This window comes from Panthera leo, chromosome A3 (assembly GCF_018350215.1).
Source record: "Panthera leo isolate Ple1 chromosome A3, P.leo_Ple1_pat1.1, whole genome shotgun sequence".
NCBI classification, from domain to species: domain Eukaryota; kingdom Metazoa; phylum Chordata; class Mammalia; order Carnivora; family Felidae; genus Panthera; species Panthera leo.
This window is the reverse complement of record NC_056681.1, coordinates 96,163,134-96,175,946: the sequence shown is the minus strand read 5'-3', so window position 1 is coordinate 96,175,946 and position 12,813 is coordinate 96,163,134.

Here is a 12,813-nt window from a genome sequence, read left to right as displayed (position 1 = left end):
CAAAATGGTTAAAAATGCCAAGAAACGTGAATGAGTTGTCTGTGTGGTACACATGTTGAAAAAGAGAGAGAGAACGAAGAACTTTTTGTTTAGTGAGATATAATAAAACTCACTTTTCTTTGTACTTTTGAAGTAATTTGAAGACTTTACGAGGGAAATATTGAATATATATGACATAAAGCTTTAAACCAACTTTAATAACCAGACTCTTAAATCGTGCCTTCATTTCCACTGTGTACATAACTGTATATACTTTTTAATATACATTTTTGGTCATTCTCGGGAAAAATGGTTAGTCTATGATGATAATAGATCAGTCAGTATATAATCATTTACACATTTTCAATGTGCTCAGCCCTGAGCACACACAACACACTCAACACACAATTATTCTCGAATGCCCCCTGTGTGCCAAAGTGTGGAAAATTCAGAGAAATTAAAAATGTATTCCATGTCCCCAGTGAGCTTCTAGTATGAAACAGATGAGAAGCATAATCTTTATAAGCAAAGTAGCAAATTACATAAAACAAGATGCAATTAAAATTTCAATAGTAGTTAATGGCAGAAGTACAAGGAGACAAATACAGGGTTCATAGGAAACATTATTAAAACAACAAAAGGAATGGTATGACCCAAAGAAAAAGAAAGGAAATGAATTCACCTCAGCCAGGGAAATCATGTGGGGAACTCCAAACTAGAAAACAAGTATGCATTTGTCTGTGTGTGTGTGTGTGTGTGTGTGTGTGTGTTTACATGTGTGTGTCTGCATGTGTGTTAAGTACTTTGCCACCATGCACTATGCAGGTAGGAAACAGAAAATCCATATAACTGATTACTGTGTCCTAATTCTCTATTTAACTGTTTTTTTCCATTTTGGTTTATACAATGTAGACCTCACCTCACATATACAAGTTACCTCCTAGAAATAAGGGCATGTAAGCTTAATCCTGTGGAGGTGAATTTTCAATACTGTGACAAAGTAACTTAGATCTTTCCCCAACTCCACAGCTGCAACATCTCATGCCAATTCTTAGAAGTGCTGCTTTTCATAGGCAAAGGATTACTATTAGTTTCTCCCTACCACCCGCCATATCGATCGCCATCCAATTCACAGAAGGGAAGAAATCATTCCTTATTCAGGAAATGGAAGCAAGTTTGTTCATTTCATATAATGGCCAATTTAAGTTAGAAATCTTATCCATTTCCTACTTTAGTTACCTGTTTCACAAGCTCAGCATTTCCCAAGATGCCTATTTTATGAAGCCAGCAAGGATATTCAGAGAAATTTTCCATCACATATTTCATATCCTAGGATTGCCAAGCTCATCAGAAAGACAATACTGGATTGATTCCAATTATCAGGGAAAATGATAGTCATGTAAAAGACGAGTAGACACTTGAGGATCACTTATCAACGTCTAATTCAAATTATTGAATATTGATTCCAGGAAATAAGATATTTAAAATACATATACATTGCTAGATGAATAAAAGAAACTAGACAGATTAAAAAATAACAATGAGAACAAAACAAATAGATCTTAATAAATATTTTTAATTTATACTATTTAAACTTATGTATCTGTTATAGCAATGATACTATTGCTTGAAAGTTTACTGGAATTACTTATAAGACTGTATTTGGAGTAGTTTAGAAAACAAAGACAGAGGTCCTGTTTTTTTAATCAAACCATATTTTTGACTCCCAAATCTTTGTAACAAGATTAGTCCGTAAAAACCTCCTGGGTATAGAAATTATTTTTGATAATGATAATCAATTAAACCATAGTTCCAAGGACTCTCTTTCCTCTCCTCCCACAAAAAAAGAAAAGAAAAAAAGAAAAGAAAAATCAAGAGAGAAAAAAAAAAGGTGACATAGAATCGAAAGACAATCTCTCAATAGAAATCCTAGGAGATATTTGCATAACATCATTATAATAAACTATAAATTATGTATTAGTTTTGGTGGAAAAATAATATTTTGGAAATATAAATTCTGCTTTATCTGTGGAAAATTAAATCTCACTAATGTTTTGTGTGAATGTGTGTGTGTGTGTGTATTTACTTATTGGGATTCCTGAATTGTAGGTTGTTCTAGGGGAATCCATCACTTTTCTGTGGTAGTGGGTTTTTTTCTCTAAAATTTATATCAAGTGATTAAGAAATAGCACAATCTTATGCTGACAAGATAACTGGGGGATAAAAACAAACTGTTAGTACTAATCAGGAGCAAATGCCTTTAAAAAATCACTTTATTTTATCAAGATTTAAAGATATTCGTATGTAATTATCAACCATTTCTTTTAAAAAGTTCTATAGACAAACTGTTTTAAGAAAAAAATTAAATAACCACTCTTTTCAGTATGTGTGCTGTGTCGCCCCTATTATTGACTTGAAAACATGAAACTTCATGTGACAGAAATTGTTGACTTTCTATCAGGAAGAAATTTCATCCTCTTTCACTGGTAAAAGGAACTTGGTTTTATTCCACTATCCCTTCAGCATTATGCTCAGGTACAGTGGATTCTGCCTGATGATAAATCATAACTAGTCATGGCTAATGAATGATAGGAGTCTTCATGTAGCCATTAAACATGGAAAGGAGGTAGATGGGAGCTTATAGGCATGATTTACTGCATGATCAAAGAGATGACATGAGGAGAAACCCTTCTTTTTCTTATTACTTTTGGGCATTGCTGTTATGAGGATACAAACTTGGAGATCTTATAGGTGTGATGTGTCTATAAGAAAAGAACCAACATAAAAATAAAAATGACAGGTGATCCTTATGCACCTTAGCATTTGCTGATCTGTTCAATCAAGCAAATCTAAAACCATCTACTTCCAGAAATGTCATTATGCAAGATTATTAACTCTTATTTTTAAAAAAACACTTTTAGACCAGTATTCTGCTACCTGCAGCAAAAACATATCTTGTGAACCCCAAATGAAATCATTAGCTTTAATCAAATATCTTCCAGATTAGTTGTACTATTACATGCACAGGGAGAAAAAACAACAGTAGAAAGCCCTCACCCACAAGAAGTTTCTGTTTAAGAAGCTTCTATTTAAAAGGCTTTTATGTTATGTATTTGTTAATGCATTCACTGGCATTATCTCTTTCTGTAACAATAAAGCTTTAATTAAGTACTGACAATGTGTAAACACTTTGCTAGATACTATGGGAAATACTCTGATGTTGCTGAGTCCCATTCCCTTCTTAATTTTCAAAGGGAAAATATTTATTTATTTGTTCTACAACTATATTCTACAAGTCTATTGCAATACAATACAAAAAAAGATTTGATGTGATCTGTTAGAAATTGGTAGAGAAACATGAAAGGAAAGAGAGTCATGTCAGATGAGAGTTCTCTATCACAGTCTTCATTTAAGTCAAGAAAAAATAACATGGTGGAATAGGAATAGACAAGCAGACCAAAAGAAACATGATGCATATAATGGTAACAGGGGGGATAAATGTGAAGAAGATCTACTGAGAAAATAACCCATAGGAAAGAAGCATTTGATTCTTCATCTCTTGTGAGCTCCTAATTAGTTGGGCTAAACCAAATAACAGGTATTGGCAAAGATGTGGAGAAAAGGGAACTATAATTGTACACTGGTGGTGGGAATGTAAATTGGTTCAGTCACTATGAAAAACAGTTCAGAGGTTTCTCAAAAAATTAAGAAGTTTTTATGTTAGAAAATATAAAAACTACCTATATGATCCAGCAGTCCCACTTCTGTGTATATATTTGAAGGAAATGAAATCATTATCTTTTTTTAAAATTTTTTTAACGTTTGTTTATTTTTGAGGCAGAGAGAGACAGAGCATGAACAGGAGAGGGGCAGAGAGAGAGGGAGACACAGAATCCGAAACAGGCTCCAGGCTCTGAGCGGTCAGCACAGAGCCTGACGCGGGGCTCGAACTCACGGACCGTGAGATCATGACCTGAGCCGAAGTCGGACACTTAACCGACTGAGCCACCCAGGCGCCCCTGAAATCATTATCTTAAAGAAGTATCTGCTTCCTCATGTTCATTGAAGCATTATTTAAAGCACACAAAGAATGGAAACAACTTACATGCCCATCAATGGATTAATGGATAAAGAAAATGTGGTATAAATATACTATGGAATATTATTCTGCCAGAAAAAGGGAGATCCTGCTATTTGTGACATGTATGGAATGAGGGAATTATGTAAGTGAATAAGTCAGACAGTGAAAGATACATGATCTCACTTAGGTTTGGAATCTCAAAAAATCTAACACATAGAAGCAGAGAACAGTTTGACGGTTGCCAGAATTGGGAATTGGGGAGTTGGAAGGAAAGAGTCAAAATGTACAAATTTCCAGTTATAAGTAAGTCTTAGTAATATAAGGTACAGCATGGTGACTGTAGGCAACAGTACTTTTTCATATATTTGAAAGCTGTTAAGATAGTAGATCTTAAAAGTTGTCACCACAAGGGGAAGAAATGTAACTACATTAAGTGTAGATGTTAACTGAATTTACTGTGTTAGTAATTTCACAATATATACCTATATCAAATCATTATGTTGTATACCTTAAACTAATGAATGCAATGTTATGTATCAATTTTATGTTTCAATAAGACTGGGAAAAATAGGTAAGGAACAAGACAAAAAAGAATATGGACCTATAAGAATTTTAATATACTGCTAAAAAATGTGCATATTTCTATAACCAATATGGAAAACATTTTGTCAATATTCAGTAAATTTGAAAAAAAAAAAGCCACACACTATGACTCAGGAGTTTTTATCCTGGTTACATAATTTAGGAATTCTCACACATATTTGCAAAAATAAGCACATAAAACAATTTCTAACGTTTTAGGGGAAAATAAAAAAGAACTTACAAACTAATGCCACATGTTATTTGTGGTTTTATATCTATTTGTCTATATTTTTAATCAAGTTACACATGACATTTGATAGTCACAATATAGCCATCCTTCACTGTTCAAAAATTTAGACCATTTAATATTTTCTTTGTTATTTAATAAAGAACACTGGAATGTAAATTAGTTACCTTAAGGAAAACCTTGAGTCACTGAAATAATGTCGAAGTAAATAACCCACATTTTATAGAAGTTATGAGTTGCAAAAAAAAATGCCTGAGACAGTATGTACTTCATGGATTATGACACACTAGTGTGTTCAAACAATAAGGCTGAGAACTAGTTTCTGGATGACATAAACTAGTCAAAAGATCATGTCGAAAGACTTGGGGAAGAAAAACAAATGTAACCTGCTATATTAGGTTATGTAATCCAGAATAAGGGAGTGATAGACTACTACTAAATTCAAATCACAGCACAATTATGTATATGTATGTTTCTGTATGTTATATGTTTCTATATGTATATTTTATATATAATCAATTATATAATTAGTATTGGATGTTGCAAGGTAAGTGTATTCAAATACGAGCAATAATATCTTTACAAGATAGTAAAATTCTTTAAATGAGGAACAATTAATACAGCTGAGGCCATAGGGGAGATGAGTCTTAGAGAGATTATGATTTCATCTTCAGTTACAAGAAGCATGGAGACCCTGTGGAAGAAGATTTTGAAGTTGGTGTAATTCTGGAAGACAAAACTGAGACTGATTTGGTAAAAATTTCAGGGAGCCATTTCAGCGTAGTGTAAAGAAGACAGGCTAACAAAGCTACGCAGCAATAGAAATGACTACATTGTGAAGCAGTGAATACTAATCTTAGGAAGATTCAGAAGTTTATGCAGTAACATTGCTATTCTTACAGAAGGTGTGACTCTGTCATCTCTCAGGAATCTTCCACCTGTAGAATTATATTTTCATGCAACTGTGATTTGGTAGTGTTAAATAATGCTTCATCTGGCTCTGGCACATAACACCTATGGAAAAAATGACTTAACTGTCTTAGAATGCTCAGCGATACAAATGGGAAATACTATCTTGAGTAATTAAGATATAGGATGTGAAATCACCCATCACCGTTGTTAGCACATAAGTAGTAACCAATAAATATGTATATATTTAATTCAGTGATTGGAATGTTTATACAGATTTCATTCATCAACTGTATAGTTTAAGTGATGGTGATCAGTGTATCACCAATAATTGCATTAAATATATTGGTTCTGCCCACACCAATAGAGTTGAATTGAAAACTCATACAGTTTTCTGAAAAAACTGAGAAATCAACTGCACCTTCACTTAACTCTGACTGCATTTTGCCACAGTGCTTGTCATTGCCACACTTCCTCAATTCAATGGAATTTCCCAATGAAACACTTTAGTTTTCAGTGCTGCTGAAGTTGCCAGCGGTTTCTGTCATGGACGGGGGGGGGGGGGGGGGGGGGGGGTGAGGGGGGGTGGGAAGGGCTATTACTGAGATAGAATATTGCTCAGTAAAATACGATGACTACCCATTGGGTGAACTCAACCACATTTTGTTATGTGAATGCATCAGAATTTGGATTGTTGTGGGTCTGAGGAAATAATATTCTATTAGATTTGCAAATAGGCAAAATGTAGGGGGACCAAGGTCAAAGATTTCATGTAGTTTCCAAATACCTATTCCACACAGGCCATGATCTAAAGTGCCCTAGGCTTGCTTCTGAAGTTTTCTATTCTTGAATCTATTCTAAAAGGAGTGATTAATTATAAGTGGGAAGATTTCTCATTCCTCTCCCATTTCCAGCTCCTAGGCAAAGGTGGCAAGTTGTGATTACTTTTTAAAAGAAGTTCCAGGCAACTGTCTTCATGGTTTCATTGACAGTGTATTCCCCAGCCAGGGGTCATGGTTATGCCTGAGCAAAGTAGGCAAATGTGGACAGAGAGGTAGCATTGTTTGCCTATTCATCTCTCCTTCCTCCCAAAAGATTAATTTTTCAAAAATAAAAGCATAATGCTCTATTGCTCTTCATTGTGTATGAAATGCCCACTTAATAGGCTTTTTAATATTTCCCATTAGAAATACAAGTTTTTTTAAACACATATTTTGCTTTGGATTTTCAAATTAAAACTTAATTAAAAAATTTAAGTTTATGTATTTATCTTTGAGACAGAGAGAGAGAATGAGTGGGGGAGAGGGAGAGAGAGGGAGAGAGAGAATCCCAGGCAGGCTTGATGCTGTCAGCACAGAGTCCAATGTGGGGCTCAAACTCATGAACCATGAGATCGTGACCTGAGCCAAAAGTAGCCACTCTGTACAACAGTGTGGAGGTTCCTCAAAAATTTGAAAATAGATCTACCCTATGACCCAGCAATAGCACTGCTAGGAATTTACCCAAGGGATACAGGAGTGCTGGTGCATAGGGACACTTGTACCCCTATGTTTATAGCAGCACTTTCAATAATAGCCAAATTATGGAAAGAGCCTAAATGTCCATCAACTGATGAATGGATAAAGAAGATGTGGTTTATATATAAAATGGAATAAAACTTAATTTTTAAAGCAGTTTTCATTCAAAGCAAAATTGAGAGGAAGGTACAAAGAATTTTCATACAGTCCTTCACCCATGCATGCATAGCTTCCTCCATTATCAACATCTCCCTTCAGAGAGGTTTATTTGTTACAATTGATGAACCAACATTGACAATCATAATCACCCAAACTCTATTATTTACATTAAGGTTCATTGTTAACGTTGCCCCTTCTATGGATTTAGACAAATGCATAATGACATATCCATCATTAGAATATCACATAGTCTATTGTTATTGCCCTAAAAATTGACTGTGCTATGTCTATTCATCTCTCCCCCACCTTCCATCCTGGAAACCACTGATCTTTTCATTGTATCCATAGTTTTGTCTTTTCTAGAATGTCATATACTTGGAATCATATAGTATGTAGCCTTTTCAGATTGGTTTCTTTTATTAGTAATATGCATTTAAGATTTCTCTGTGCCTTTTCATGGTTTGTTAGCTCATTTCTTTCTAGCACTGAATAATATTTCATATCGTAGTTCATTTATTCACCTACTGAAAGGCATCTCATTTGCTTCTAAGATTTGACAACTATGAATAAAGGTCTTATAAACTTCTTTCTGTATGCAGGATTTTGTGTGGACATAGGTTTTCAACTCCTTGATAATATACCAAGGGGTATCATTGCTGAATGATATGGTAAAACATTTTGTAAGAAACTGCGAAACTGTCTTCCAAAGTGACTGAACCATTTTGTATTCCCAACAGCAATGAATGAGAGTTCCTGTTGTTTCACATCTTTGCCAGTGTTTGGTGTTGTCCGTATTCCGGATTTTGGACATTCTAGTAGGTATATAGTAGTATCTCTTTGTTGTTTTAATTTGCATTTTCCTGATGACATATGATTTGCTCATCTTTTCATATGATTACTTACCATCTGTATGTCATATTTGGTGAGGTATCTCTCAACGTCTTTGGCCCATTTTTTTAATTATGTTGTTTATTTTCTTATTGTAGAGTTTTAAGAGTTTGTATATTTTGAGTGACAATCTCTTATCAGTTATCTTTTGCAAACATTTTCTCCCAGTCTGTGGCTTGTCTTATCATTCTATTGACACGATATTTCAGGGAGTAGAGGTTTTAAGGGTAATAAAGTCCAACTTGTCAATTATTTCTTTCATAGATTGTTTCTTTTCTGTTGTGTATAAGAAGTCATTGCCAGACCCAACTTAATCTAGGTTTTCTCTTATGCTGTTTTCTAGGAATGTTGTAGTTTTGTGTTTTACATTTAGGTCTATGGTCTATTTTGAGCAAATTTCTGTGAAGGCTATAAGGTTTTTGTCTAGATTCCTTTTTTTTTTTTTTCATATAGATATCCAGTTGTTCCAGCACCATTTGTTGGAAAGACTTTGTTTGCTCTATTGTATTACCTTTGCTCCCCTGTCAAAGATCAGTTGAATGTATTTACATGGATCCAGTTCTGGGCTTTCTATTCTGCACCATTGTCCTATTTGTATACATTTTCATCAGTACCACACTATCTTGATTACTGTAGCTTTATAATTTGCCCATTTTCTAATTGGGTTACTTGGGTTTTTGCTGCTGAGTTGTATGACTTCCTTCTGTGTTTGTATGTTAATCCTTTATCAGATGTATGGTTTGGAAATATATTCTCCTATTTATAGATTGACTTTTCATTTTATTGATTTTTTTTTCTTCACTGTGGAGAAGCTTTTACTTTGATGTAGTTCCACTTGTTTATTTCTGCTTTTGTTGCCTTGCTTTTGGTGTTGTATAAAAAAATTTCCAAGACCCAAGTCAAGGACACTTTTCCCCTATGCTTTTCTCTAGGAATTTAATGGTTTCAAGGCTTACATTTAAGTCTTTAATTCAGTTTGAGTTGATTTTTATATATGGTATAAGATAAGGGTCAGTTTCAAAGTAGTATATGGGAAAAAATATTACCCAATACATAAGTCTAAACTCTTATATTTAACCTAATAAAATACTCTCCCTACTCTCTTCTCCATGTTTAATAAAGAAAAGGCAAGGATGATTATTTTATTTCCACTCCCTTCCCCTTCCCTCACTGGTATAAAACCAAATTCCCTAAGTTATATATTCAGTTTCAATAGCATTGTGAATTTTATGGGCTTCAATAAACTCTCTTTTTATGCTTTTGAAATCTTAATTTCTGGTATTTGAAGACTTGCCATTCTAGATTTCATGTTTAGCCATATATGTAAAAAATTATCCTTTTTTATTCAGAATAGAGAAAGGGTCTTTCTAAATGGTCTCTGTCCACCTTTGAAAGGGAGACCTAAATGCCACTTAAAATCAAAAGATAAGGTAGGTGTTTTTATTACACTCATTTCACAGATGATAAAACTAAGGCTCTGAGAGAATTAATGATTTTTCCAAGATCAAAAAATGAAAATGTATCAATGAAATTTGAATGTATTCTTCAGATCTAATGGGATGTAGAATCTTCAAGGAGCTTTTGCATACTAATGTGTTTATATTTCAAAAGGGTATATAAACAGATAAAAAGAAAAGCAAAGGTAAATAAATATAATATTAATAAAAATGCCCCCAAATGAGCTGAGGCAGGAAAATTGCTAAGTTAAGCATAAATGCTGCTTTTTCTTATTTTTAGCACAAAAGATCAAGGTAAGATAGTTCTTCATTCTGGGGCCAAGCGTGTAGCTATTATTTTCTTATTTTATTAATATCTGAGCTTTTTCCAAGGAGGTATTGAAACTGCTGAATGATGAATTAGGTATAAAACCAGAACATTTAATCAATATTTGACTTTTGTCTTCTCTGTCAAGTAAAATGACCATTAGACTCAAATAGGAGCACAAACGCAAATACTGGAGGCAGTTTCCCAAGGTGATGTTCATGATGGATCAGGATATTTTATGTGAACAACTAGCTATTTCCCCAGGAGACAAATTTGGCACTGAAGTGAAGAACTAGTAAGCAAGATCTCTGAATGGCCATTGATGATCATCATGGAGTCATTATTGTAGATAGAAGATTAATGTTTGTAAATGGGCAAATATCATATTGACTTTTATAAACATTTGACTTTTATCAAAATGGAGTAAACAAACTGTGGGCTGGCTCACTTAATGTTGAACCCAGGTAAGGTGCTGTAATCAAGGACCATTAACATAAGTTTCAGTTCACTTAGGATCACATTAAACCCACTCACTTCCTTGGGAAATATGAGATGAGTAGATAGTAGAAAAATCAAGTAGACGTAGAGATCAGTAAGGCATTTGGTAGTATTTCTTATAAGACATTTGAAACTGCAAAGGAAAGTAAAGATGATATGCAGCAGTAATTTATTGGATAAGAAATCAGTTGACAATCTTACATAAATGTGAGTTGGATTTTGATCAACTGGCTGGGTGATTTCTTGTGGTTACCTCAGGATCTTACATAGAGATTATTCTGCCTAATCTACTTTTATAACATGTTGTTAGCAATAGAGATGTCATGTTTGTCCAATTTATGGATAACATATAGCAAATTTAATATTTAAATCGGTACATGTTTTGAGTAGTATATTTGGAATGGTGCTAGAACACAAAATCATATAACATGACCATACCATTCAACTGAATAATGATATCCCATAATGCACATGCTAAAAATAGAGGGAAGGGTACAAAGTAGTAATTATTTTTCTAACAAAAAGTCATAGATGGGTGGAAAATATCTCCCTGGTAAGAGAATAGAGGAGTAAGCTGTTTGAGTAAAAATAGAAGACATTTATAAAGTAGAAGCCCTTTATGAAAGATATGTGTTTTACTTCCTATCAACATATTTCAAATTAATGAAATGAGGACAACACACAGATGAGCATCAACAGATTTCAGAAATGGACAAAATAAAACATGATGTAATTGAAAGAAGAAAGGATAAATAAGTGTCTGAGTATGAGGAATGCATTGTAAATGTGTTTCAGGACCAAATCTATTCCTCTTATATTTGGTCATCAAACTGAAATTAAGAAGACAAATATTTAAAAAATATAAATTTGGTGAAGCTCATCATATAAATTGCACAAATACTTTCTGTTAGTCAAAAGCACACTTGAAAAATGAGGCAAATATCTGGAAATGATTTGAGGTGTTTTTAAAGATGTGAATGGATATTACTAGAAGTATTATATAGGAGAAGAGCTGATTTCTTGTATTGATAAGTAAGACAAAAAGAATAAAGAAGACATCTAATAGCTGATGAATAACTACTATAGTGCAGGTTTTTTAAGTGTTTTAATATGCACTTTGGTTATTTATACCTCAAAATTATTCCATTTTTTCTGATTAAGAAACTGAAAGAAAATTTAAAAAGTTATGTTACTTTCTCGGGGTTCCTGGTTGGCTCAGTCAGTTAAGCATCTGACTCCGACCCAGGTCATGATCTTACAGTCCGTGGGTTCAAGCCCTACATTGGGCTCTGTGCTGACAGCTCAGAACCTGGACCTTGTTTCAGATTCTGTGTCTCCCTCTCTCTCTGTCCATCCCCCACTCATGCTGTCACTCTCTGTCTCTCAAAAATGAATAAACATTAAAAAATTTTTTTAAGTTATGTTACTTTCTCAATGTCATATGACTTGTAAATAGTAAAGATAACCTTTGAATTAATGTCTACACTAAGTCCTTCTGTGGACGGGTGTAAGCTAGAACCTGATTCAGTTTACTCTTCAATAAGCAAAAGATCCAACATTCCACCCCCTTTTCCCCACCCCCTGACATATACATGGAATCAAGGATGTAGAATTGATCAGAAAGGTTTGGTAAGGGTCACCTGGGTGGTTCAATGGGTTGAGCATCAGTCTCCAGCTCAGCTCATGATCGCAGGGTTTGGTTTGTGACTTCCAGGTCCAGTCAGGGCTTTGCTCTGACAGTGTGCTAAGCCTGCTTCAGATTCTCTCTCCCTCACTCTGTGCCCCTCCTTCTCTCTCTCTCTCTCTCTCTCTCTCTCTCTCAAAAATGAATAAACATTAAAAAAAATAAAAAAGAAAAGATTTGGTAAGCTTTGTCTTTGTTACCCCTTAGCTTAGCATCTAAACCCTACATACAGGGATTTGGCCTAGCCATATAATCAAAATTGAATTTAGGAGTAAAAGAGGCTCATACCATTTCTTTAAAAGAAAGAGTTAAATTCAGTAATTTACACACCATTTTCACTTCTGTTGTTTCAATCTCCCTACAGACCTGTGAGAGGGGCTGTAATCCTCTATATAGAGGAATCTTTAACTGAATTGTTTCCCAAGGATTCAACTAATTATATATAGAACTTGAACTGGAACTTAATTTTGAATAACAGCCACTTGCTTTTCCACTTATATAAGTG